The sequence below is a fragment of the Chelonia mydas genome, chromosome 5, assembly GCF_015237465.2.
Source record: "Chelonia mydas isolate rCheMyd1 chromosome 5, rCheMyd1.pri.v2, whole genome shotgun sequence".
NCBI lineage: Eukaryota > Metazoa > Chordata > Testudines > Cheloniidae > Chelonia > Chelonia mydas.
The window spans coordinates 67,209,929-67,232,503 of NC_051245.2; the positions used below are offsets into that span (position 1 = coordinate 67,209,929).

The following is a 22,575-nucleotide window of genomic DNA, read 5'->3' on the forward strand; positions in this document are numbered from 1 at the left end:
CAGGTAACTAGAAGGACCTTAGACACTATGTTAGATGCCTAACAGACAGCCATTGTATACCTTTGAAATCTTGGCTTCGAAGCCTTATTTTAGGAAGGTATTTTTCAAAGTCTTAGTCATAATTTGCTAGTTACTATAGTTAGTTTTTCCATTCTATAAAACAGTTGATGCACAATCTCATTTAAATGACACAAATGGAGACAGACATGCCACAGTAGATTATATAAATGACAATTTCCTATTTTAAGAGATATGTCATGAATACTACTACATCTTTTTCAGCATTATTCCTTTTCTTGTCCCTAAAGGATCAAAAGTGCATATGTAGCACTCATAAGGGAATATGAGCGTCTGATTTATCTGTACTCTGTCCCTTTAAGGATTGACAGTCTCCTGAAAGGATCAATGGAGGTAGCTCTGGTTTGCAGCAGCAAAGTTGCGTGTGCTCTAAAAGGACTGAGCAGCCATGGGCCATGTGTTGGTTATTTTGCAGCAAGTTTCATAAAATTCCAGTTCTAAAACTGTCCCTCATCGGGGAGTGTAACAGAACATACATGCATAGAACATGGATTATGCAAAAGTGTCCTTAATTTATGATGTTTGCATTAAATCAAGGCCTTGTGTAGTTCAGTCTAGCACACACCATATCTAACACAATCCACCCCTTGCTACTGAATTTTGAACTGGCATCTAAGCTTTCTTTTTTAAAAAAATAAAAATTATGTTGATAGTTTGTTTTAAGGTTTTTGTACATAATGGCTAAGTGTAAAATGGATATAGTCCTATCTTTTTTACTCTGCTGACAGTTAGATGTAATTATCCTGTTTCAATGTGGCATTCACTCTGATGTCTAACGACAACCACTTCAATGTCAACACTTATTTTAATGATGTTTATTTTAGCAGAAATATGAAGCTAATGGCTTATCTCCCAGTCCCAAACTTCTTGCACTCCATTGTTAAAAGCCCACTTGCCCCCTCCACAGCTGCTAAAGCCTCCAGCTTCTTCTGGCAACTCCTATAGATGGGTAGGAATCATTAGTACAAAAAACAAATCTATGCCTCAAGGAAGAGGTAAAATAAACTAAATTCAATATAAAAAGGGATATTTCTGATGATTGTATTAAATATAAAATTCATCACAATCTTCCTGTTTAAAACTTTAAATTTTGAACTGGTATGCTAAAGAAACCATAGGACCTTGCCACAGGATCTAGGCTGATGGTGCCCCTGAGTACACAGGGCCTTTCATTAAACCTATAATCAATCATCCTCACATGATTCTGGTACTTTTGCCAGTATGGATAGGAGAATGAAGTTAGATTAGTCACTGGCAGAAATGAGAGTAAGAGGATCAGTCTACATTATGACTCCTACAGGTGGGAGCAAAATATATGTAAGAATCATTTATTCTGGGTTATTGTTTGTATATTTTCTTTTCCTTGATCACCAAGCCTGCAGGCAGTTTTAAATGCCAGAATGCATCCTCTCTTTGCAAAAATAGAAAAATGGTGACAGTCAATAGCTTAATTTGTAATGATCAGATGTGGTAAAATACTGATGGATAATTGGGTAGCCATCCAATCACGTTGGTTCCTAATCTGTCATGTGAACACTCTGGTGGCGCTGCTTAGATCAGGTATGAATAATTCAGAGTCATTGCCTAATAAATGAAGTGATAGCTCTATCCAATCCAACAACAGATAACACTGCCTTTAAATTTTAGTTGGCACAAATTTTGTGTCATACTTGCTCTCTGAGTGGAGCATCTAAATTAAGGATACAGTGATAGAAGTGCTGGCATCTTGATAGTGTCCTGACGTAGTATCCTGCAAAAACTTAAACTGTTTATTGCAAAGTGAGAAAAAAAAATCAAACGTATAAGCTCTACCTAAATATCTGGGCCCCTGCTGTGAGAGCTGTTCCAGGGTTTTCTGCATAATGTCTCCCTTGAAATAGACTCTTCAGTCATCCCCAAGTGACAAGCAAGAGCTAAATCCTGTCTTCAGTTACATCTAGGCTTTTATAGCCTAGACTGCTTCCTAGAATTCCTTGCATCAGAGACTAGTGAAAAATTTTTCTTTTAAAAAAAAAAAAAAAGGTATTTACACCTGGTAAGGAGTCTTCACCAGCTCCAAGCCTGCAAAGCAACAGAAAATTAAAGGAAGGCTTGTCTCAGCTCATTGGCATTTTGTTCTCTCAGCTATGTTGCTTTCCTATCTGGTATCTATTTGTATCTATATTTTAAGTGCAGGATAAGGCTTTAAAGAACCAGAATCTTTGTGAAGCAGTGTGAACTTCCTCTGGAAGCCCTCACTAAGGCCAAAAACATTAACTCCCTCTTGGATATGTTGCCTTGTCTGTCTCTTCCAGGAGCGAAAGGAGATGGGGTGGAGGAGGACAGAAAGCGTCTGGCAATAGCTGACCCACTCTGAGTTCTGGATTTTAGGGCATCAGTCCTGGAGACTGGCAGAACACTGGCCCATCTGAGGCCCATCACTTATTTGGTCAAAGAAAAATTCAAAATAGGGTTTTGTTTTAAACAGGAGAGCAGAATATCAACCTTGAAAATTGTTGACACAGATGCACCCTGTACTTGACACATACCTCATATGTCTAATACTGTAACACTATCCCCAATTTGAGTTGGTGTTGGCACTGTCCAATTTTATAAAATGCTTGACAATAGTGACCATATATTTACACAATGGAGTGTGGGTGTTCCTTTACCAACTTATCAAGGAAGAGATCCAAGATTCAGACCACCCCACGAGCAGGGTAATGGAGGCATTAGGGTTCAAGAGAACTATTCAGCATCCTGGAAACAATTGGAATACATATATGTGAGACATCTCAAAGCTTTCCTGACTGAGGCTGGCATCCAGACCATTGAACAACAGGTAAAAAGGACTTGCCAGAACCAGAAGCTATAAGACAGGTCCATGATAGGAGGGATTAACAACAATAATCATAGTTTCAAAGGCATTAGACAACCTCAGGATTCTGAGGTCAAGTGGCCACAATGTACACAAAGACTTCATATCTCAAATGACCTCCAAACTTTTCTGGCATGGTGGAAATGCAGGGACTGCTAAATTGTAACAGTAACAATGATGTATCCTACCTAGAACGGGCAGCTCATTGGGATGAATTCCTCACCCAGAGTTCTCAATTTCTCCAGGAACTACAGGTTTATTTATTGTTATGGAGAGAAGTAGCCCCGAAAGCACTAATGTAATGGTTCTCAAAAGGTTCTGTGCTGTCCACCATTTAAGACCTAGAGCCTCTTTTGGGCCATCTGCTTTACCAGTTTTCATTCAAAACTCTGGAGACCGGATATTCCAAAACAGCAATCAGTCCACTGCGTAGACTGTCGGTCCTTTATCGGTTGAGACTGAGCCGATCACAACACATCTTCCAATCTTCTCTCGCTCTGGACATCCTTCACCATGCTTGTCCATATCTCCTTGTTATGAGGAAGTCATCCCACCTCTTTGGAGGTCGACAGCATGGCCATTTCTGTTCTCGCGGATACCACTCTGATATAGCTGTGGTCCATCTGTTGTCACTGAGTTGGGCCACGTCCCGCCCACCACATTTTGCTGAGCCTACTTTCAACAGCGTCTCGCACTCCAAACTGCTGGCTAATTATTTCGTTGGGGATGTGATCGTGGAGTGCAATGCCCAAAAATGGTTTGTTCCATTGCCCTCTGTGTGACAGTTGATGTTCAATCTTTGACTGCGACCATTTTTTGCTGCCCTAACACATTGCTAGAAGCACGGTCGAGTTAAAAACATTCACACGAGTTGTTTTGCTGATCTTTCGTTAGAGGATGTCCTTGATGTCATTGAATGCACACCATCCAGCTTTTTTTCCCTGCACGACACAGTTTGCCTTCCTGATCGTGGCACATGTTGACCTCCTGGCCCAAATAAACGTATTTATCAACCTCTTGGATCTGCTCTCCAAGAACCCAAATAACTCTTGGCAGAACATCTGATCTCATGTATTTCGTTTTTGACTAGTTCATTTTTAATCCGATGTGACTACTTTTCACGTTCAGTTCTTTAAGCACTCTCTCTAGCTGGGCTGTATTTTCAGCTATCAGCACTATATCATCTGCAAACCTGAGATGGTTTAACTGCTCACCGTTGATATCAATCCCGCCTTTCAAGTTTGCTAGTCGAAAAAACCAATTCAAGACAGGCTGTGAATAATTTTGGTGAAACTGTATCTCCTTGTTTCACACCTCTTGGTTGCGATTTGGAGGGAGTATCGAACAGCGATATGTCTGTGCCGCAGCCAGAGTTCACTTCCTTTAGTAAGGTGATATATTTTGCGCTGATGCCCTGTTCTGAAAGAGCTTCAAGAACAGCTTTAGTCTCTACGTTGTCGAATGCCTTCTTGTAGTCCATGAAGGCAATGCACAAAGGGAACTTGTATTCCCTTGAACGCTCTAGTAGTTGGTTTAGAGTGAAGATGTGGTCTATCGTGCTGTAATTCCTTCAAAAGCCAGCCTGCTCTCTAGATTGCTGTTCATCCAGGTTTTGCGACACTTGATTTATTATTTTAGTGAACAACTTAGATATGTGAAAGCAGACAGATCGGGCGATAGTTCTTTAGATTTTCTCAATCGCCTTTATGTGGCAAGATGGTATTGGACTCTTTCCAACTGGACGGTATCTTCTGGATTTCCAGGTAGCGGCTGAACCTTTGGGCGAGAGCTTTCCAAAGTTCCTGACCTCCAGCCTTAAGCACTTCTGCTGTCAGACCATCCTTGCCTGGAGCCTTCCCCTCTGTCATTTGATGGGCTGCGTGACAGACTTCGCTGATGAGAACCGGGAATATGTGTTCATCGGTTTGTTGAAGTGATGGCATTGGGATGTCTATACAGGATGCAAACAGCTGGGTATAGAAATCCCTGCAGATTGCCTCCATCTCTGTTCGATTGGTTACTGATTCTCTGTCCGTGTTATTCAAACTCAATAATGATGACCTGTACAACGCCAGTTCCAGTTTGCTTTTTTTTTTTATTTTTTTTATGATCTTCAGCAGCCTTTAGGAGCTTTTCAGTTTGAAATTTCTCAAAGTCTTCCTTCAACTTCATTCATATCAGCTTGCAGAGAAGGGAGTACTCAAGCCTGTCACTGCCATTTTTCATTTTCCTCCTCTTCTCCAATAAAGTCTTTGTATTCTCAGATTCTTTCACTAGCTCTTCTTGGTCTTTCACACACAGCTGATTTCACACACCATTTCAGACTTACTGAAGTTCTCATAATTGTCATCGCAGTTGTCCAGGAGGCTCCAATCTTCCCTAGAAATGTTTTCCTTCAGGTTTGCCTTGTCAAAAGCTACCGGTTGGTGCCTTCTGTTTGTCATACACTGTGCTTTTTTCTCCACCTTCACAGTGAACGTGAGTCTCGCTCTCAATAGGCGATGATCACTGCCAATATTGAATGACGGCACTACTGAAATATCCTGCACAATGCATCGTCTATTGATCAGAAAATAATCTTTCATTTTTTGTCCATGTTTGGTAACACCTGGTTCCAAAAGAAGGCCAACAGAAGATGGACCTGGATCACACCAATGAACATTCTCCTAGTCTCTGCCAATATAGCTAGTTGTTCTCCTCACACCTTTCATTCTCCGATACTGTACCTTCCTCTGAACTTTTTGCCCTCTCTCCCTCTTCCAACCTTAGTGTTAAAATCTCCCATCACAATCATATATGTGGAACTCTGGGCGAGGGTTCCCTCCAGTTCCTGATAGAATCCTTCCACATCATCTTTGCATGCACTTGTGGGAGCATAGATCTGGATGATTTGAGGGTACTATTTCAGTTCAATCGGAGGTAAAGCACCCTGATATGCAATGACTTCAAATGTCATGAGACAATTTTTGAAGACCATTCCTTGTTTATGATGAATCTGACTCCAACTGTCCTCCTGCCTTCTCCTTTTTCTAGAAGGACCATGCTTCCATCCCTCCAGCTGACTTCTATCTCCTTCTTTCATCATGTTTCACAAACCCCCAGCACATTGCAGGTTGTTTTTGCCTTTTCCTCCATGAGATGGTTTAATAGATTCCTCCCTTGTCAGTATTCTGCAGTTATAAGTGCACACTGAGAGAGTTGTCTGGTTTCCTTTTGGCAACCTGGTACCAGAGATTCTTTGCAGCCTCTTGTCATTCGAATGCCTCACTGCCCCCGGAGTCGGGAAATCGAGGAATGTGCAGAGAACTGAGACTTGGTTTTCCCATGTTGTTTTCGCCATTGTTTGCAGCCACCACTCAGTCCACTAAGTTTTACATATAAAGCAAGGTCTGTTAGGGTCTTGTCTCCTGTTTCAAGAAGACCTGCAGGCTTGGGATTAGTCCAACAAGAAATATCTAGTGGGCATCTACCAGCCAAGAAAGGAAAAAAAAAAACAAGACAGTATGTCTATGGAAAGTATTAGTATCTGCAAAAACTGTTTGTGGTCTAGTGCAAAAAAGCTCTAATTAATCCATTTACATGCTTCATACCAAAAAACAAAAAAACCACAAAGAAAAACTACTTGAGTACCTCCTGCAGGTGTCAGAGATGGAGGATAAAAGGAAGTTTCCCTAAGAGTTCATCTGACAGCTGTCTTAGCCTATCATTAAGATGTTGGGTCATATGTCTTAGATTAGATGTTAAACTAAAGGATGTCCTGCCAAATCCACATGAAGTTCCATAGACACAAGAGTGATACTTAGATGAAATGGGTATTTCCATCAAATAATTATTGGAAAGTAATTCTATTAGTGATACAAAATTCAACTTCTTAATACCAACGGTCGCTGATTTACATCAGTATTCTGAAACAGCATGTTGGAGGATTCTACAAACAGAAAAAAGAATCTTAATTCCTCAAGCAGGATCAGCTCTAGGCACCAGCAAAGCAAGCATGTGTTTGGGGTGGCACAATTCTGGGGCAGCATTCCGGCCACCCTATTTTTTTTGTGTGTGGGGGGGGAGGAGGGGCTTGGACAGTTGCGCTCTCGTAACTTGGGACAGGAAAAAACCTAGAGCCGGCCCTGTCCTCAAGTCTTTGTTTATCTTCATATTAGAGATATATTTATTGCCAAGCTAAGAGAGCCTCCTAGGAAGGCTTGATCCTAAAAATACACAGCGAGTCTGAAGAAGGATTGAGGTAGTGGGTAATGGAGCTTAACCATATAAGCACAACTTTGTGTCATGTTTAAAAATAAACTTGGAAAAATAGATTTTCAGCAGCTGTGAACTTTCCCTTAAGTATCTGTCCCAGGAAATAGTGAAATCCTTCACAGCACTGGCATATGGATGTATTTATGTGAGATTGTGAAAGACTAGAGCTCAATTGATCATGACCCAGTTGAAAAGGAGATCCTATCTCAAGATTTAATTTAGATATAAATGGAAAAGTACAAAATGAAATTAAGAGCTGTACCAATACAGCTGTGTTGCTGTAAGATCACTTGTGTAGCCACATTATGCCAACAGGAGTGAGCTCTGTCAATATAATAGAACTAGCTCAATGAGCAGCGGAAACTACGTTGGTGAGATAGCATCATACTCCAATAGATTCACCTCCTGATTCCAAGCCCAAAAGTACTTTCACTCACACCCTGCTTTGCTGCCCAGATCCCCACCCATACCTGTTACGTGGAGATAAAAGCTGACAAATCAAAGCAGCCCAAGTCTAATTTATGCTAGGGCCCAGGGCCAGGTCAGCCTGTGAATCGCTATAACCAGCTCTTTGACTTGTTCCCCACCCCAGCAACCTCTCTGGGTGGATCTTGACTCAGAATCTGGGCCTGGGACTATAAACAGAGTGTCCATGGCAACAATTAAGTTTGCATCAGAAATTACTTTAAAAATGAGCTTTATTTCTTAAACCATAAAAATATTTTAAAAAATTAACAGGCATAAGGACCATCTAGAAGATCATTTCCTGCCAGTTAATGCCTTGGATCTTTAACTCAACAACTCCAGCTGGTCAGTAACTGCCAGGAAATACCAGACAGGGGTTATGACTGCTTAAATAAAGAGGTGGGGTTTTTTGTTTGTTTGTTTTCAATTACAATTGACACTTCTCAAGCTAATCCTGGCATACAAGCATCTGCCTATAAAGTATAACATTTCTGACACTAGCAGAGAAATTCCAATGTCAGAGTTTGTAAAATAGTCTCCAGCCAGCTTTCATATTGGTTTAACAAGAGTTAGAAGAGCTTCTATCCTTAAACTTAATTGAATTAAAAAATTCTTTTTAAGGATAGATGCTCCTCTTAATTATTAAGCCAGTATGAAAGTAGGCTGGAGCTGGTTTTACAAGTTCTGAAAGAGTGCAATGCCTATGTCTGTCACAAACAGTGTAATTTTTCAAGAAGAATGGCCAGCATAATCTGTAGATTTAGAAAAGCCATTTTTAATTAAAACCTTTAATTTTAGTTACCTTCCACAGCTTATTCCTACTGGACTGTCCTTCTTAGCTTATTTACTTTCAGATTGTTGTGCTGTGCAAAAAGAGCTCAGTTATTCTTTAAAGGTGAACTGCAAAGCAAAAGTTAAATCTATGATTAATTAAAATCAAAGTGCTAAACAGTTTTCATTACTCAGCATGAAGAACAGGGTAAGAACATAAGAATGGCCATACTGGGTCAGATCAATGGTCCATCTAGCCCAGTATTCTGTCTTCTGACAGTGGCTGGTACACTTCAGAGGAAGTGAACAGGGTACTTTATCAAGTAATCCACTCCATTGTCCACTTCCAATTTCTGGCAATCGGAGTTTAAGGACACAGAGCATGGGATTGCATCCCTGATCATTGTGACTAATAGCCAGGGCTGTCCCTAGCGGAGTGCAGGGCCTGGGGTGGAAGTGACGAACCTGTCACTTCTGGGACCAATCACGCCAGACAATTGCATTGGCCTGCTGAGCCTCCCAAAGAGCAGGGCCAGGAATGGTCGCCCTGATTTGCTGTACCCAAGGGACAACTCTGCTAATAGCCACTAATGACTATTCGGGTAAGGCCATAAAACAAACACCGAACTCACTTTTAAAATATTTTTCCCTCTGTAAACCACTTGGTACTTCCTGGTTCTCTGAAAAAAAGTATCCCAGATAGTATCAGTGTCATACTGTGACAGCAAATACCAAAAGTCTAGTTGTAACCCATAGGCCAAATTCTGCAATCCTTAATTGAACAAAAGACTCCCCTGAACACAATAGCAGTTGTGCTTGAGTAAGGACCACAGAGTTTGTAGAATCAGTGATGATACAGTAAAGGAGGAGGTATCTTAAAAGAGGAAGTTAAAGTGTTTTTGAGCTGAATGCTTCCTACAACAGTGAGAAGATTGAGCATCAGCTAAGTATAAGTTTATATGCTATTTGTCTTTTGATTTGTACTTCATCTTTAAAGGGTATCAGTTAGTTGTGTACAGGAATTTGGTGGTATCCCTAGAAATGATTTGACACCTTCTAGTGGCTTCATTGTCGTCTGTTTCAGAAGCCACCAGAACCCTCCCAGAACTGCAGTGTAGCTAGGCTTTGTAAGTTGTACAGGATCCAGGAAGCAAAAAACGTTATTTGGACTGCCCTGTGGCCATGTTGTTCCTTCATATTACATTTGTTACGTAAAAAGCAAAAAGGTACAATATAATAAAAACAGTTGTATAAAACTAGACAGCAGTATCTACAAACCATAATGGTCCCATTACAGACTGAGTTAAAGGGACTCCTATGCAGACCTCAGAAAATGCCTGAGGACAGATACCTATAGATTTTTATGACACTAGAATACCAGTCAGGCAAACACTTATGCATGTGCAAAGCTTTGTATTCTGCCACTTATCTATAGCACAAGGGCCGGGGAGGAACCCACCAAAAACAAAGATTAAAAAAAAAGTACCAGTATTTCTAGCAACAGAAACAAATACTACTCTGTAGTAAAGGTAAAGGAAGAGATTTTCAGTGTGAGAGCAGGAGCACAATACCTGACAAATAGAGTATTCCTGAGAGTAGAAACTACACCTTATGGAGAAAGGGGGAATGACAGTGACCTCAGACATTGCACACTAATTAAGTAGTAGATACTTAAGTAGAAACTACATCATTAGAGCTCGTTATACAAATTTTGATGGAATAGTTGGTCAAAATATACAGTTTTGTCAAAAATCCAAATGTTTTGCAGAAACATGGATTTTGACAAAATTTTCTAGGGGAAAGGGTCAAAGTCATTTTCACTTATAGCTTCCTTTCAATATCAGATTAACAACAAACAAAAGCCAAAACAAAATGAAACACTGACACTCAAAATGTTTTGATGGTCTGGAGTCAATTTCAGAATTTTCATTTCATGAGAAATGTTGATGTTTCTGATTCAGAACTACATTTAAATGTCACCTACTACAGAAGTCACCTACTACAGGACAGGCCTAACAAAGAAAATAACAGAACGCCACTAGCCGTCACCTTCAGCCCCCAACTAAAACCCCTCCAATGCATTATTAAGGATCTACAACCTATCCTGAAGAATGACCCAACACTCTCACAAATCCTGGGAGACAGGCCAGTCCTTGCCTACAGACAGCCCCCGAACCTGAAGCAAATACTCACCAGCACCATATACCACACAACAGAACCACTAACCCAGGAACCTATCCTTGCAACCAAGCCCGTTGCCAACTGTGCTCACATATCTATTCAGGGGACACCATCACAGGGCCTAACAACATCAGCCACACTATCAGAGGCTCATTCACTTGCACATCCACCAATGTGATATATGCCATCATGTGCCAGCAATGCCCCTCTGCCATGTACATTGGTCAAACTGGACAGTCTCTACGTAAAAGAATAAATGGACACAAATCAGATGTCAAGAATTATAACATTCATAAACCAGTCGGAGAACACTTCAATCTCTCTGGTCATGCGATTACAGACATGAAAGTTGCAATTCTTCAACAAAAAAACTTCAAATCCAGACTCCAGCGAGAAACTGTTGAATTGGAATTCATTTGCAAATTGGATACTATTAATTTAGGCTTGAATAGAGACTGGGAGTGGCTAAGTCATTATGCAAGGTAACCTATTTCCCCTTGTTTTTTCTTAACCCCCCCCCAGACGTTCTTGTTAAACCCTGGATTTGTGCTGGAAATGGCCCACCTTGATTATCATACACATTGTAAGGAGAGTGATCACTTTAGATAAGCTATTGCCAGCAGGAGAGTGGGGTGAGGGGAGGTATATTTTTTCATGCTTTGTGTGTATAAAAGATTGTCTACACTTTCCACAGTATGCATCCGATGAAGTGAGCTGTAGCTCACGAAAGCTTATGCTCAAATAAATTGGTTAGTCTCTAAGGTGCCACAAGTACTCCTTTTCTTTTTGCAAATACAGACTAACACGGCTGTTACTCTGAAACCTGTCATTTAAATGTCTGAATTTCCTACAGAATGGAAATTCCAGTTCCCAACAACCTCTAGTCATTATGTTGAAAGAGAGATGCACATTAAGCAGGAACCTCCTACACTTTAACTGTTAAAACTTTTATTTAAAAAAATATATTGTTAGATCCCTGATCGAGCAAATACTTTCATATATGCTTGAAGTGAAGTAGGTAAGTGAGTCCCATTAGGCTTGTGTAGGTGTTTTGAGTTGGGTTGAATACAAATTGTTGTGATAAAATACAGTAGATATAGAAGGGAGAGAACAAACATAAAAAACAAAAAACCACCCACAACAGAGGGGACTTGTGATGGGGTGAACCTGGAGACAGGGTGTTGTTACTCCCAACAGCAAACTCTAAACTACTGTCCCAGTAGCAAGGGCCATTTGAAGCAGTGAGGGTAGGGCCTGTAGACTGGGAGATCCATCTGCCTGGAAAATGGAGAGATGCAAACATATCATTTCAACCTCTTAAAGGCCTGAAATCTCAGGAGGGCTCACCGATAACACCGTACCCACCATAGCCAAAGTGGGGGGCCTCAAGCCATGACATCTCTGAACCCAGGCTCCATGCCAATGGAGACAGAGCTCTACCTGATGCAATGAGCACAAATGCTGCCACTGACTCAGGCATTCCCCAGGCTGTTGTTGGCCCTCCTGGGGAAAGCTCTAACCCACCATCACTTTGCGACAGCACCAGAGCCGAGAGTATGCCAGTGTCATCTACCCCTGCCGAGGAATGTGGTCCACAAACTACAAGCTCTGCTAACCTGGAGTTGTTAACATGTCCCACAACAAAAGGAAGAATTGGATTGTGCTGGTTCCAAAAGCCGATGGCTTGACGTGATTCTGCCCTGACTTTCAGAAAGTCAATGAGATATTGATGTTCAGCACATACCCAATGCCCCAGGTGGGTGAGCTACCCGAGAGACTGGGAAAGGCTGAGTCCACTCTGGCCACCTTTCAGCAGTGGATGGACTGGGTGCTGTGGCCCTGTGATCAGTACACAGCCACATTCATTGATGACGGTCACCTATAGCTGTAATGGGGAAGACCACATACTGCATGTCACCACAATTGTTTGACCCCTTGAGAGGGCAGGGCTTATAGTGAACCCTGCCAAATGCTACTTCAGACAGAGAGGTGACGTACCTCAGATACACTATGGGGCAGAGCTGGCTGCTCCCCCTGGCAGACAAGGACCAAGTGCTGGCAAATTGCCTGATGCAGTCAGCCAAAAAAAACCAGGTATGACATTGTCAGGCTCAACGAGTGCTGATCAACGTCTTGATCTCTAGTTGGCAGCTGGCATCAAGCAGAGTGCCCCAGGGGTTGGGGATGGGATAGATTGCACCCTCAGCAAATTTGCTGACGACACTAAGCTTGGGGGAGAGGTTGACATGCTGGAGGGTAGGGATAGGGTCCAGAGTGACCTAGACAAATTGGAGGATTGGATCAAAAGAAATCTGATGAGGTTCAACAAGGACAAGTGCAGAGTTCTGCATTTACATAGGAAAAATCCCATGCACTGCTACAGGCTGGGGACCAACTGTCTAAGCAGCAGTTCTGCAGAAAAGGACCTGGGGATTACAGTGGATGAGAAGCTGGATATGAGTCAGCAATGTGCCCTTGTTGCCAAGAAGGCTAAGGGAATATTGGGCTGCATTTGTAGCCTTGCCAGCAGATAGAGGGAAGTGATTATTCCCCTCTATTTGGCAATGGTGAGGCCACACCTGGAGAACTGCATCCAGTTTTGGGGGCCCCCACTACAGAAAGTATGTGAACAAATTGGATAGAGTCCAGTGGAGGGCAAGAAAAATCAGGGGGTTGCGGCACATGACTTATGAGGAGAGGCTGAGGGAACTGGGCTTGTTTAGTCTGCAGAAGAGAGGGTGGATTTGATAGCAGCCTTCAACTACGTTAGGGGGGGTAACAAGGATGGAGTTCAGCTGTTCAGTGGTGGCAGATGATAGAACAAGGAGTAAGTCTCAAGTTGCAGTGGGAGGTCTAGGTTGGATATTAGGAAACACTATTTCACTAGGAGAGTGGTGAAGCACTGGAATGGGTTACCGAGGGAGGTGGTGGAATCTCCATTCTTAGAGGTTTTTAAGGCCTGGCTTGGCAAAGTCCTGGCTGAGGTGATTTAGCTGGTGTTGGTCCTGCTTTGAGCACGGGATTGGACTACATGACCTCCTGAGGTCTCTTCCAACTCTAATCTTCTAGGATTCCTAGGCTTGGCTGGCTATTACAGGCCAACTTTGCCACAGTAGCCACCCCTCTTACCAACTTGTGGGAAGGCACCAGCCCTGAAGGAGGAGCAGTGGATGGAGACTGGTGACAGGGCCTTCAGAAGTCTAAAGAACCAGTTAATCCAGGGGCCAGTTCTCTTCCACCCTGACTTCATGAAACAATCCATTCCACAAATGGACATGTCAGATGTGGTCCTCGGAGCCATGCTGTCCTGAGAGGTCAAGGGCAAAGAATATCTGATCCTATTCACAAGTAAACAGATGTTCCCTCTAGAGGTGGGCTACTTGATGATCAAGAAAGAAGCCCTGGCTGTAAAATGGGCCAGAGATATTTCTCCTAAAGAACTCCGTTCTACACACTGCAGACTATGGCCCACCTCCACTGGCTAAACTCCATGAAGGACACCAATGCCCAGATCACAAAATGGTACCTTTCTCTGCAGTCCTATGACTTGCAGGTACTCCATTATCTGGGAAAGGCACACAAAACACTAATTTCTTTTCTTGGGATGGAGGAGGTGACAGGAGGAAGACCTGCCTCTGGGTCCTAGCCAGAGAGGGAAGGTATGTGATGGGTATATAAGCCCCACACTAGGGAACCAAGGGTTAAAGAGCAACTCTTTGGATAAATAGTCACTGGGCCAATGATTCTATACCATGGTGGTTAGGGCACTCACCTGGGATTCCCTCTGTGATAACGGCTATTTGGTATTTTAGTTGATCTCTAGCAATTCTCAGTACAGTTGCTGATCATGCCCCTGATGGAAGATCTTCCATCTCAAAATCAAGGTCACTCTGCATCCAGATTTACAGAGCCTTCATCTCATCTCTGGCTGATCAATGATTTAGCTCATCTCACAGCACTAGAGAGGACTCAATGAGAGTTATATTCAGTTCAATGGAAAAGGTTCAGTCTAGGCTCAGTCTCATGGTTTCTCAGCTTCTCACACTGAAGTTAGGCATATGCTGGACCATTCATTCCATCTGAAACCTGCACATCTCTCAATTAGTTTGGTGTTAATTCATTTGATGGCCATTTCAACTTTTCACCCACCCATCAATAGTTCCTCAGTTCTCACACCCAATGGTAACAAAATTCCTTAGAAGTCTTGTCTAAGATGATCCTCATGTCATTTCCAGTTCCCCCTTGGGATCTGAACTTAGTTCTGTCTTGCTCAGTAGGACCCCCATTTGAACTAATGGGGACAGTGTCAAGCTGTGTGGAGTGGCTCATGGCTGTGAGTGCCAACCTCAGGGCAGACTGTTACAAACCAGGGCATAAACCCAGAATTTGTTGTGTTCTATCACTTACATTTCACCAACCCAGTATCAAGTGTGAATCCCTCAGGCATTCTAACAGCCTTAACGTGGAGTCACAGACAGTCCCACAGTCTATTTTGCCACCTAGACAGGTCTCCCTTGTCATAGTTAGTCCCTTACACCAAAAATCATAATATTCAGATTACTCCCAGTCCTAAAGGGCCAGTCACTTACCCCAGGTCAAGTGCACCCTAGATCTCTCAGAGACAATGCTTGTAGCCAATCCTATAATAAACTTACTCAAGGTTTATTAACTAGGAAAAAGAAATGAGTTATTTACAAGGTTAAAGCAAGTAAACATATGAGTTAGACTGAGGTTCCAAAAAGTCATATGCAATGTACAAGCTCTGTGTCCTTTAGGGCTAAACTAAGTTAAGCAGTTTGGAGATTCCTTGCTTATTCTTAGAAATATTGCCCTCTCCAAATTCCAAGCAACATTCTGATAGTTTCTTCTTGACAGGGATTTTTATTTCCTTTTCCATGAGTTCAAGCCATGATGGGACAAGCATTTGTGCACATCCCTTCTTAATTGGTGTGGGGAAAACAAAACCTGTTGAACATCAGTGGACAAAAATAAACAGTTTGTCTGGTATCTATAGCCCTTCTTTTGTTGGGCAGGAGATGACACCTCATCAGAAACTAGTATTTCACAGTTGGTAATGCTTCTCTGACTATGGGGGTTTCTGGTTTCATAGAAAATGCTTTAATAATTAGAGCAAAAACCCTTAACTAGTGCCTTATAACATGGGATACAGATTTTAAAAGTGAGATTAATGCATGCAGCATCCTACAAACATTTCATAAAGTTCAAACACACCTCTATAAATCTAATAGCAAACAGGCTTCTACCTATGCATTTGTCACTGTTCAGTGAGGACTAGGGGCTTGGCATAAGCTGGCACCTGGTCTGCCAGCATCAGTCTTTATCAGTCCTGTCAATGGAAACTGCTTTTCTGGTAGCAGTTACCGCTGTTAGAAGAGTTTCAGAGCTGCAGGATCTCTTAGTGAACCAACCATTCATGGTATTTCATAAACAAAGTTACTCAGAGGCCCCATCCTGAAATTATGTCCAAAGAATTTCAGCTTTTCATTCGAATCAGATTTAGCTGCCCATCTCTTGTCCTGAGCCTCATGCAAATAAAAGTGAAGTGAGCTTTCATACCTTGTATGTCTATAGAGCATTATCTTCTATCAATTGGACCAAAGTGTTCAGAGCATCTTCTTGGTGGATTGTAGCATATGCTTAAAGAGTTAAAAGACAACCTGTCTCAGCTCAAAGGCTGTCCCCTTTGGGTATTTGAGTTTATGAAAATATTGCCATGACCTTGCTAAACTCATTCCTCCAACAAGGATAATGGCTTATTCCAGAATGCCTCAAGCTATGTCTCTTGTAGACAGCTGCAGGGCTGCTACATGATCTAGGCAAACCTTCTCAAGGTGCTAAGCCATTACCCAGACTTCCTGAGCTAATGCAAACTTCAGCATGTTGGTGTTTAGGTTATTATTCAATGGTTCTGAAGTCCAGCCATCAACATGGGAATTGCTGGTGAGTCACCTGAAGTGGAATATATGTACATCACCACGTAACTTTTTTTTTCTTTCACTAAAATGGTATGGTAACTATTGTCCAAAATGTGTTCTGCACATACACATTCCCTGATTCTCCCTTCTTCCCTGCTACTTTAGAATTGTGATAATGTGGTACAAAGGAGCAGAGAGCGAGTTGGGTGGCAACAGCCCTTTACACCTTTGGCTCTCTGCATACACCTTTGACTCTAACTATAGCAGCTATTTAACATCCTGAGTTACTGTTGGAATTGAAAGTATTTCATTATCATAGGGGAAGAGTGATGTATTCATAGCCTATCCCTAACTACAAAACAAGTATTTATTGAACATTGCCTTTTCTGCATTATTGACAAATTGTACCATTTCCATCAAATAATGGTAGGATACTATTTTTAGAATTCCTTCTGTTTCTAATACACGTAGGAAACTCCTTCTTACTCTGCTAGCCATTGATGTCTCTTGGTGTCTTTTTGCTTTCCATTCTATTTTCTACAATTCTTTAGCAATGTACATAAACTGGAAGCTATCAACTTCCCCCTTTTTCCATTTGTTATATATTTAAATTTTATAGCTGCTTCATTTCCACTCTAAGCCATGTTAACTTTTTAATCATTGTAGTATTCTTCCTTGATTGAGGATTCTCAGGTATCTAGTAAAATATTCTTAGCAGTTCCCAATTATTCACATTTTTCTGTTGATTTTTTTTCCTCCCAGATAATTTGGTTATAATTGTTTTCAGCTTTGTGAAATTGGCCCTTTTAAATTCCTAAGTACTGGTTTGGACTTTATCCTGTTTGCACACAACAAATGAAATCAAGTCAAGCTCAAATGCACCAAAGCAACCACTAATTTTTAGTTCTGTGATCAATTCCTCTTAACTTATCAAAATGAGGACTAATATAGGTTTTCCCTATGTTGAATGCAACACTGAGTTAGGAAATCTATAGTTTTCTGATGTTTTACTATTGCACCCTGAGGCTTCCAGTTGGTCACTCAGATTGAAGTCCCACATAACACAGCTTTTCCCCCCACCCCCCATACACATTACAGATGTGTTCTTAAATAAGTTGGGTCAAGCTGTTTTCTAGTGTGATTTAATGATCTGTGACAGACACCAACTAATACCCCATCTTGTGCTTTGTTAGCACATCGATCCATAAGCATTCAAGATTATTTGCTTCTGAGTTAGCAGTGACTCAAACAGGTAATGCTGTTTTTGAAGTAGAGTGCTACTTCTCTCCCTTTTTGTACATTTCATCCTTCCTAAATAGATAACCATTTATTTTAACATTCCAATCATTCAAAGCTTCACCACCAGTTTTAATAATACACTGAAATCAATGGGACCCAGGTGCCTAGTGTGATTTTCAAGACTGCCTATGCAGGCTAGGCACCTAAGTATCTTTGAATATCTGACCCTAAGTGCCCAAGTCATTTTTGAAAATGGGACATAGAAGGTAAAATGTTCGTAAGTGCCTATAAATAAACCCAAGTGAATTGTTGGTACCATCTAGCCTCCTTTATTTGTGAGGAGCTTTGCCAGAAGAATGAGGGATCACTCTCTGACCATCTGAGTTATGATAATGTGATACTAATCTTTTCAGTATTCTGTATTTGCCTTGGCTACTATCCCAAAATCCAGAGAGGAAAGGGGTGGCCATGTGGCCAGAACATAGTATTTTAAAAAGGTCACTTCAATTCACAAAATATTAGCTGTCAAAATTTTGACAACCCTTGAATGTCAGTGTGTGTGTGTGTGGGGGGGAAATCACAGAATGGAACAAGTTACTCACTCTTCATTCAAGAAAAAAAAAAAACTATCAAGAACAGAACAGTGCCAGACTGACCAGCTTGCATTACAAAGAAATGGGTATGGGATCTAGTCTGTAACATCACCAGATGTATCCCTTAAGATACTGCAGACTCAACTTCATCTTTAGTGTAGTTCAGTGAATATACTGCTCTGGAATCTGACCTGAACAACTCTCTTCTATGGAATCCTCCTACAATTCCTTCTCTGAAAAGCTCTCACTCTCCCTCCTCTCCCCCCAGCAATCCTCTTCCAACTGTTGAGCAAAGCAACTCTAACCCACTCCTGACTGCTGAACACTCCCCCATCTCCTCAACAAATCACCCACCCCTCACTCAGCCACAGCCAGCTGGTTTCAGTCCAGTTTCTATTCAGAAACAATTGGTATGCTTGTTGCCAGTTGGAGCAGAAAGGTCAAGAAGTGAATGATGGGGTAATTCAGCATCCCCCTCTCAAACACTAAATGCATTTTATAGTCATTATTTAAAAACTGCGAAGTAATGTAGGACATCTATTACTGTATCCTGATTTCTGGTCCATGAGATTTATAAGGAAAAATATTTTCCAGTCAGAACAAACAACAATGGCATGTAAGACCTAAACAAGTAATTGTTGTCAATGTAATCTTTCAAAACACAAAAGATATTTGTTTTCAGGGGTGGGTAAGAATAGTATATAGAGCCAACAGACAGCATCTACTACTAAAAGAAAAATGGTTCCTTTCTTTCTAGGGTTAGGAGTTTGAATTAAAACTAATTTAATATTTAAAATAGAATTCCAGAATCAAGCACCCTCACAAAATGCTGCTGAGAGAGCCCCCTCGTTTATTATAAAAGCAATACTTAATCACAAAGTGCCTTTCATTCAAGGTTTTGAAGTACCTTATGAAGGGGATCATCAAATACTATTGTTGCTATTTTGCAGATGGGGAAACTGAGGTATGATGTGGTTAAGTGATTTGCCCAATATCAACCAGCTAAGAATAGATCCCAGGTCCTCTGATTCCAGTCGTGTTTATAAAGGGGCTTGAGCACAAATGCTGGTCACAACTGAGGCATTATTGCATAATGAGAGATGCAGTCTCTCAAACCAACAGGTCTCAAGACTTCTATTATTGTTTATTCGTATTATTATAGTGCCTAGGAGCCCCAGTCATGAATTTGTATCCCATTGTGTCAGGCACTGTACAAACACAGAACAAAGACAGTCCCTGCCCCAAGGATCTTACAACCTAAGTAAGAGACAAGAGATGGATACAGACAGAAGGGGAAATACGAGTGAACAATGAGACAATATTGGTTAGCATGGTAGGCAGTGGTCTCTGCACACAAGCAGCCTAACCACTATCCAGTTCTACATAGGCATCATGGCAAAGGATTTGAAGATGAGGCAGCTTTGTGGATCTTTACAGGCAATGCCTTCCAAGTGCGTTGGGCAGCATGGGAGAAAGCATGAAGGTGCTGGTTTTAAAATTTAGCAAGTGGTCAGTGGAGTCTGGCACCTGGGCAATCAAAAGTGAGCCTTGTCAGCTCAATGAGAAATGATGGATACCATGGTGATTGACTGTGAAGGACCTTGACAGTGAATACAAGCAGTTTATGTTTGATGTGATAAAGGAGAAGGTGGCTTAGAAGGTCAAGCCAGCACCATATAATCAGAAACATTCCACCAGTGTAGATACCAGAGTACAGATTTCACGTGCTCATACTCTACAATTTGGCAGCTGTATTTTGCCCTAGCTTCCATTTTCAAATGGATTTTGTGGTGAAAATAGAGTGCACTGTAGTAATCTAATATTGAGCCAACAAAGGATTCAATCATAATAGTGAGATCCACACCAAGAGAGTATCTTGACTTGTTGCAGATGGAAGGAAGCCATCCTGGTCCCTGCAGCTATTTTTCGTCTAAAAGCAGTAGGGAATCTAACAAGATTCTCCCAAATTAGGAACTCAAGTGAACTCATGGATGCACACTGTCAAAGGGGCCTGATGTAACTTTTTCATATTCTCTGGTTGCTTTCCCTATCTCTCATCACCTTAGCATAAACTGAACTTCAATCAACTTGCTGTCATCCATGGCCCAATACCTACCAAGCTTTTGAAAGCATGCTTTACCACACTGTCTGTATGGGATGAAGTGGAAATAAAAAGCTGGGTGTCATCAGCATACTGAAAGCGTTTCTGTGGGTATCTTCTAGCTAACTCTCCAAATTGCCTGATACTCGTGTTAAAGAGGAGAGTGACAGGATGCAACCCCAGGGGAAAAAAAAAAAAAAAGCTTTCAGGACAAAAGACCAACAAATACTCAAAAAAAAAAAACTCCAGTGCTGAATCCTCCCCTCCCCCCTACACGTCCCCCACAAGAATGCTTTGTCTTTCCAACTCTAAGTCTCAGCTCCTTTTTCCTTCTGCTATGCATGGTCCTTGCATCCTAATTTATTAAAATAGGATTATAGAATTTAATCTCTTATGGTGGAAGATAAGGCAGGCCCACACAGCCAAAGACAAAATAGCATTGCTTCTTCCTGTAGGGTTCTAGAAGCATAATCAGTATTTTGGGGACGAGGAAGATGATGAGGAGGCGGAGGTTGAAGATAGCGCACACCAGGCAAGCGGAGAAACCGTTCTCCCCAACAGCCAGGAACTGTTTATCACCCCGGAGACAGTACCGTCCCAACCCAGGCTCCCGGACCTTGAAGGCAGAGAAGGCACCTCTGGTGAGTGTACCTTTGTAAATATAATTCACGGTTTAAAAGCTAGCATGTTTAATGATTAATTTGCCTGAAGACTTGGGATGCATTCACGGCCAGTACAGCTACTGGAAAAATCTGTTAACATGTCTGGGGATGGAGCAGAAATCCTCCAGGGACATCTCAATGAAGCTCTCCTGGAGGTACTCCCAAAGCCTTTGCAAAAGGTTTCTGGGGAGGGCAGCCTTATTGCGTCCTCCATGGTAGGACACTTTACCACAGCAGGCCAGTAGCATGTAGTCTGGAATCATTGCATAAGAAAGCATGGCAGTGTGTGGTCCCAGTGTTTGCTGGCATTCTAACAACATCTGTTCTTTATCTCTCTGTGTTATCCTCAGGAGAGTGATATCATTCATGGTCACCTGGTTGAAATAGGGGAATTTTATTCAGAGGACATCAGAGGTGCCCGTTCCTGCTGGGATGTTTGCCTGTGGCTGAAAAGAAATCATCCCCCCTGTTAGCTACACAGATCTGGAAGCAATCATCCCAGAGAATTGGGTGTGTGCGGCGGTTTAGTTGGGTTTGTGCTGCACGTTAACCCGAAAACATCAGCCCCTCCTTTTAAATGGCCAATGTGTCTTTTTCAATTTTAATCTCCCTTTTTTTCCTCCCGCAGCTGCAAATGTTTCAACGCTGTGACTAGCATCTCCATCCCAGAGGCTAGCGCAGATGAGAAGGTGAAAAAATCACATTCTCGTTTAAATGTTCTCTGAGCTCATGCAGTCCACCCAAACTGAACGCATGGAGGCAGACAATGGCAGAGTCCAGGAAAGCACAAAATGAACATGAGGACAAGTAGTGGGAGCAACAGGAGAGGTGGCGGGGTCAAGAGGAAAGGTGGCAGCAGCATGATGAAAGGAGGCAGGATGCAATGCTGAGGCTACTGGAGGATCAAACTGATATGCTCTGGCGTATGGTTGAGGTGCAGGAAAGGCACAGACTGCCACTGCAGCTCCTGTGCAACCAACTGCCCTCCTCCCCAAGTTCCATAGCCTCCTCACCCAGATGCCCAAAAACGCAGGGGGCAGGGGCAGCTCCGGGCACCCAACCACTCCACCTCAAAGGACTGCCCAAGCAACAGAAGGCTAGCATTCAATAAGTTTTGAAGTGCAGTGTGGCCTTGTCCTTCCCTCCTCCCCCACCCCACCTGGGCTACCTTGGCAGTTATCCAGCTATTTGTGTGACAAATTAATAAAGAATGCATGAATTTGAAACAACAATGACTTTATTGCCTCTGCAAGCGGTGATCGAAGCAGGGAGGGGAGGGCGGTTGGCTTACAGGGAATTTAGAGGCAACTAAGGGGGCGGGTTTTCATCAAGGAGAAACAAACAGAAGTGTCACACAGTACCCTGGCCAGTCATGAAACCGGTTTTCAAAGCTTCTCTGATGTGCAGCGCACCCTGCTGTGCTCTTCTAATCGCCCTG

General features: G+C 42.1%; 1 long non-coding RNA gene across 1 annotated transcript in view; it reads left to right on the forward strand.

Moving 5' to 3' along the window:
• Positions 1 to 21,924, forward strand: part of LOC119566531 — a 29,737-nt gene extending 7,813 nt beyond the window's left edge. The window contains exons 3-5 of the long non-coding RNA XR_005225688.2: positions 20,931 to 21,116; positions 21,488 to 21,647; positions 21,766 to 21,924. This is a non-coding gene — a long non-coding RNA (uncharacterized LOC119566531). The remainder of the gene's footprint in view (positions 1 to 20,930; positions 21,117 to 21,487; positions 21,648 to 21,765) is intronic.
• Positions 21,925 to 22,575: the final 651 nt, after the last annotated feature.